The following is a 6,208-nucleotide window of genomic DNA, read 5'->3' as shown; positions in this document are numbered from 1 at the left end:
CCCTGGGTGCTGGCAACCCACGCTACACCACTGGGTGCAGGGTAGCACAAATGTCGGCATTTGTGGAGAAAGTGGCTGAAAACAGCTGACTCCTATGACGTGTGTGTGACACAGCACCGCTGGGTTCATGGTATACGTTTTATTTGTCCTGTAAACTTTAAAAATGAATCTAATATGTAAGTGTCTGGTTTTCTCGCCAGCTCTTTCTTCCTATCTTTCCCTAGGCAGCATTTATATGTAGAGGCTCAAAAGAACTGTGGCAGGCGATGCTCAAGAGTTCTGTTAAACAAAATACTTTCTCAAAGGTGCTATTGAAGATCCATTAAACTCTGAATAGGCATTTATGTGATACAAGACTGCAAGGTTCTCCAGAGGCTTGCCGCTGGATTAGAACACTGTAAATGTCAAACTGAATATAAATAGATGCTCTTAAAAAATTTAGGGAGGGGGGTGTTTCCAGTTTTATTTTATTGGTGTGTCTGGAGGATTCTTAAGCAGTTTCCAAAACGGTCACTCGCTCAAGAGTCCTTACAATAGAAAGAGTGAAGACATTGCTGTAACCCGAAATATAATTAGCTATAAAGGCCAAGGTATAGAACAGCAGGAGCAAAATCGGAGCGAAGAAACCATCGGTTACAGAAGGCAGCTCCCGACTTTCTGTTCCATTCTTTGAAAAGCCCACCAGGCTCTGCTGCTGAAGAGGAGGAGCTATGCAAATGAGTCAGATCACCATCACCACCAGCGCTCTGAATGGTTTATGGATTCCAAACTGCAGAGTGTCTGATTCCGAAGAGGCCAACCAGTAACTGAACCCGTGGAATCTCTTCCCTCCCTCCGAAAATGGTGATTCATAGAGCATAGCAGCAACTACAGTTAGCATAAGAAGTGGGGTGGGAACTAAAGTATGAAAAATAGACTATACAGAAGGGAGACAGTTGGCATGAATTACAAGTAACACAGACATAAAGATGAACCTTGGAAGCTCACAAGAGGTTTTTGTTACCCTGTTATTTACAGCTGCCTTCTCCATTACTAGCAGAGTGATTTTCAGCAAAGGTCATAAAGAGTAATTAAGCTAGTAGTTTGAAAGGCATAGAGTTTGGAAGACACTCAGCGGGTCAGCTAGAAATCAAAGCTAATTCAATCCATTGAGTTGCTGTACAATATCAAGCTGTGGCCTTCATTATTTTAATTTCCTACAAAGGAAGATCAAGCAAAACTAAGTCAAACTGTACTGATTAAGGCAAAGTTAACAACTTCATTAAAGCACTCGCTAAGTGATTTCGCCGAGTGAATATTTCCAAGAGCGCAGATATGGGTATGCAGGGGGAAGGAACGATCAACTTTCGTTCCTGAATCATGATGGCACACTCATCCCAGATGGTATAAATAAAGAGATGAATTGCGGTACTCAAACAGGGGGAAAGAGGCTAAGCAAACTGATTCCCGGGAACTAAGCACAAATTGTGGTGTAGATTGCAAACTTAACAGACAAACAAACAAAAATTGTTACACAATCTGATCCATTAGGCCAGGCCAACCTAAAAAGGGGCCACGGTACACCTAAATCTTAACATTTTTGCAGCCAGCAGCGTGAAAGCTCTATTCATCTAGAAAGAGAGAGAAAAAGAGAAGGGTTGAACTGCAATACTGGAAACTGCTGCTAGGCATGAAGATCGATCTTGGAGGGGAAGAAACAGCAGAATTTGGAAGTGCAGTAAAAAGTGAGATGCAATCATAAACCACAACATAAAAAACATATGTTTAATGCATATTTTATTTTTTATTTTCCACTTAGTGTTGTGATTATGCTAAGGCTAACAGCAAGTCATTTACACAAATCAGAAGCGGGGACAGGCTGAAATACTGTTTCAATTACTCTGCTCACAGCAGCTACAACAACAGCCTCACTATAAATAAGAACCGGATACTCCATAGCTTTGCAGATTAAGATGGAAGATACAGAGAATATTTGCATCCTGCTTCAGTGTACGTCCCTTCTAGAATTCACTGCTGCATGCCAAACAAGGGGAGAAACACCTTCAGAGTCAGGCTCTGGGCTTCTGTTTCTGAATTTCCATTAAAGAATGGTATTTTTGGGGGGGGAGAGATGTCATCATGGCACGTGGGGGATGGTGGTAGGATGTTGGAGAGTCACTGTCATCCATAATACACAGGGGAAATTTTTTATTGTTCTCCAGATGGCTCTGTCAAGTTTCAGGGGCCCCAGAACAAGATGCCCTCTGCTGCCCACACCCCACAATCACACACAACCTCCACTCATGTGCATGTAGTCACCAAGCACATGAGCCCACCTGTGCATACTCAGCAATGCTTTTGCTCCTTAAGCCAGCACTGAGACAAATGGGTAGGTCTCCTTCTGCACTGAGTGCCACAATGCCAAATATGAAAAAAAGCTAACAGATATTGCAAGGGCAACTGGACACTTGGCTGCTTTTTCAGTGGCAACCATGAATTTTTCACCACAGAGCTGTCTGGGAGGTCTCACGCATTCCTATATGGCAGAGGTTTTCAACCTTTTTGGGTCCACGACTCCCTTGATCAACTACAGTGGTATCTCGGATTACATAGGCTTCAGATTACATACGCTTCAGATTGCAGACTCTGCTAACCCAGAAATAGTACCTCGGGTTAAGAACTTTGCTTCGGGGTGAAAAGAGAATTCGTGCTCCGGCAGCGCAGCAGCAGCAGGAGGCCCCATTAGCTAAAGTGGTCTTTAGGTTAAGAATGGACCTCCGGAACGAATTAAGTACTTACCTGAGGTACCACTGTACATTATTTCAGTGGCACGCCTATAGGGCTCCGGGCTCCAGTTATGTCACCCCTTGCCTCCAGAGCCAGCAGCCCCTCACTGCTTTTTGAACATCCTCCCTTGTGGAGTGTTCCCACAGCGTCCTCTCCAACCCCCTCTCCTTGGCACACTGGTTGAAAACCATTGCTATACAGTGGTACCTTGGGTTAAGAACTTAATTCATTCTGGAGGTCCGTTCTTATCATGAAACTGTTCTTAACCTGAGGTATCACTTTAGCTAATGGGGCCTCCCGCTGCTGCCACACCACTGCTGCACTATTTCTGTTCTCATCCTGAAGCAAAGTTCTTAACCCAAGGTACTATTTCTGGGTTAGTAGAGTATGTAACCTGAAGGATATGGAACCTGAAGTGTCTGTAATCTGAGGTACCACTGTACAGTAACATTATTTTCTACAGAGTGCAGACCTGATCTAAGTATGCACTAGCTCCTTCTCTAGGAGCAACAAATTTCTCTCTCGCCCACGGAAATGACATCAGTTCTGTACAAATTTCTCACTTGGCATGTTCCTTCACCCTGTCTGATTAACAGCAAGGTAGTCCAAAGGCTAACAGACTTTGGCTGAAGGAACTGGTGCCTGGCATTGAGAAGCTCCAGGAATCCAAGGTCACCCAGGTGTTTTTTCTATTTTTTGTTTTTGACTGCTTTGCCCACCTGACCCTTGGCTGCTGCCTTTTGGAGAACAGGCTGTTCTACCCTTGCGTTGCCTGTAAATCTCTTTGCTTCTGGCAATGCGACGGATACATTCCCACAGTACCGATATTTCTTCTGCGATCTTTCTGCTGTTACACTTCCTTTAAAGTATTAGTGTCAGATTAAAGATGGATCAGAGGCTTTGCATCCTCTCTTTTCCTAGACATCCATATCACCTCTCAGGAGAGTAGCTCCTCCAAGAACTCATTGAGATACTGCCACCAGGAAAGGGTATCTGAAAGGCAAAACTTCTCAAGGGGACAAGAGGTGTGGAGGAGCTCTCTCAAGGCTTGCCTGCTCACAGGGCTCAGCGGGACAGAGGGCTCAAGTTCTGGTATTCGTAGCACTCACTCTTTTGAGCCTTTTAAAAGTCTGAGGCTGTGAACACACTATACATTTAAAGCACATGGCTTCCCCCAAAGAATCCCAGGAACTGTAGTATACCCCCACAGAGCTACTGTCCCAGCACCCTTGCAAAACTGCTTTCCCCAGAATACTCTCAGGGACTGTGCAGAAGGGGAATGGTGGAGACCGTCTCCCCTTCCTGACTCTTCCAGGGAGGAGGAAGACAGTATAGATTTACAACAGTGGTTTGCATGAGTTCACAGCTCAGAAGCAGATGAGGAGAAAAGTTGGGAAATAATGGGAGAGGAGGAGGAGGAAGAGGAAGAGGCAGAAGCGGAGTGGCAGCTGGCTGACACAGTGTCATTAGAAAGCATCCTAGACCCTCCATCTCCCAGAACCCGGCGAGCCTTGAAAGTAGGAGAGCAAAGACCTCAAAGACAGAGGGTATGTAAGAATGATGTGGGAGAAATGAGGGGTGGAGATTCACTCGGGACAATGCCATTATCCAAGAGGCTGGGTTCTATAGCCTCTCTCCGTAAATACTGAAATAAAAAAGGGCAGTAAGAAACCTTTCCTTGTCTTTATATTTTCCTTTGCATCCAGCTGGGAGCTGCTGACAGCATCCTGGCAGATACAGAGGAACATGGGAAGCTGCCATACATAGAGTTAGATTATTGGTCCTTTTACCTCAATATTGTCCACCCAGACAATATTTCCACAGTTTCAGATAGGGGACATTGCCAGCCCAACCTGGATAAGTTCAGAATCAAACCTGGGATCTTTTGTTTGCAAGACAGATGCTCCACCACTGAGCTCTAGCCCTACCACATATATATGTTTTGGAGGGAGGCATTCATATGAAATGCAGTATTACTTCTCTTGTGCAGCAAAGTGTCCCCCCTGCTGAAATGCACCTTTCATCTCCACAATATTCTTCCCCCTTGGTGATACACGCTTGGGATTAAGAGGTAGAGTACATGTGCCCTCAAGATTACTCATTGTTTTCAAACCCTTGCTGTCGAGAATCTTTCTCTTTACACTTCCTGCCCTGGGTAGGAATCTCGTTCAGCTACCTGAGTATTCCATATGTGCCACTGAGATAAATAGAAATAAGTTCCATTTAATCTACTGGGCATTTCACATAATACAGGGAATTATTCTAGCTGTGTGTCATTACCTCTCTCTGTCTCTCTCCTCCTTTCGTACTTTAAAAGCTGCTTTTAAAGTGACGTAGGAGAGGGTATTTTATATGGGTTTTTTTTATTAAAAAAAGAGAGACACCTTTTATCTTCCCCCAGGGATAATAGCCAGAAATCTAGCAATCCTTTGTGTATACCCCATGGTAGCTTCATTTGAAAACTATTAGTGCGCCACTCAGCGTATCTTTCCAGCTCTTTCATTCCCTTGAGCACACTCGCCTGACATACTTCCCTGTTTACTTTCATTCCCAAACATCTGTCATTAGTGATGTGATTTCTGCAATCCTTTGATATTACAAGTGGCCTTCCCACCACAAACATCAGAAGCAGAAGCTTTAGCAGCGTCAGAGAGACATGACTGAAATGGCAATATGCGCCAGGATATTTGCTCCTGAGATGCACTCCTCGCTGGTGCTCCCTTTAAGTGCCTCGATGCGCTGCCTGATTGGGCCCACTTGGTGGGGTTCAAATCAGAAACATTGAAAGAAAATGGACTTGCAATATATGGGATGTAGGGTCTGCTGCAAAGGACATGGGAGCCGCCACTGGGAATGGCTGTTCTGCTTTTGCCTTCTTGCTTTCCCTCCCTAGTGTCCAGTTCTGATTGGTGTTTCCCCACCCCCTGCACGATGTAATTGGCTGCTGTTGGCAGAAGCAGTGGGGATCCAGACACTGTGATGATGTCAGGATAAGGAGGAAGTAGAACTAGACCCACCAGCACTACGCTTTCCATTTTTATGTTCGGAATAGAGTAGTTGCTTTGGAGGTCAACAAAAGAGGTTTAAAGACTGTCTCAAAGCAAATCTAAAAAAATGTAGTATAAACACCAACAATTGAGAAACACTTGCCTGCAAGCGCTCCAATTGGAGAACAGCCTTTACCAAAGGTGTCATGGCCTTTGAAGACACTCAAACTCAGGACGAAAGGGAGAAACATGCTAAGAGGAAGGCACGCTTGGCAAATCCACACCATGATCAGCTCCCACCAGGAAACCAATGTCCCCACTGTGGAAGGATGTGTGGATCCAGAATTGGCCTCCACAGTCACTTACGGACTCATTTGTTAAAAACGTGTTTATGGAAGACTCAGCTACTCAGCCATGGACTTACTCAGCTACGAGTGATTGCCAAAGAAGAAGAA

At 44.8% G+C, this 6,208-nt stretch overlaps 1 long non-coding RNA gene across 1 annotated transcript; it reads left to right on the top strand.

Annotated features, from left to right (window-relative positions):
- Positions 1-334: 334 nt before the first annotated feature.
- Positions 335-2,100, top strand: LOC309341851. Its single transcript, XR_014156592.1, has 2 exons — positions 335-843; positions 1,799-2,100. It is a non-coding gene; the product is annotated as an uncharacterized lncRNA (long non-coding RNA).
- The last annotated feature ends 4,108 nt before the right edge of the window (positions 2,101-6,208 follow it).

The sequence above is a fragment of the Podarcis erhardii genome (assembly GCF_964252035.2).
Source record: "Podarcis erhardii genome assembly, chromosome: 5".
NCBI lineage: Eukaryota > Metazoa > Chordata > Lepidosauria > Squamata > Lacertidae > Podarcis > Podarcis erhardii.
The sequence above is the reverse complement of the archived record's forward strand: the minus strand, read 5'-3'. Positions and strand labels throughout refer to the sequence as shown.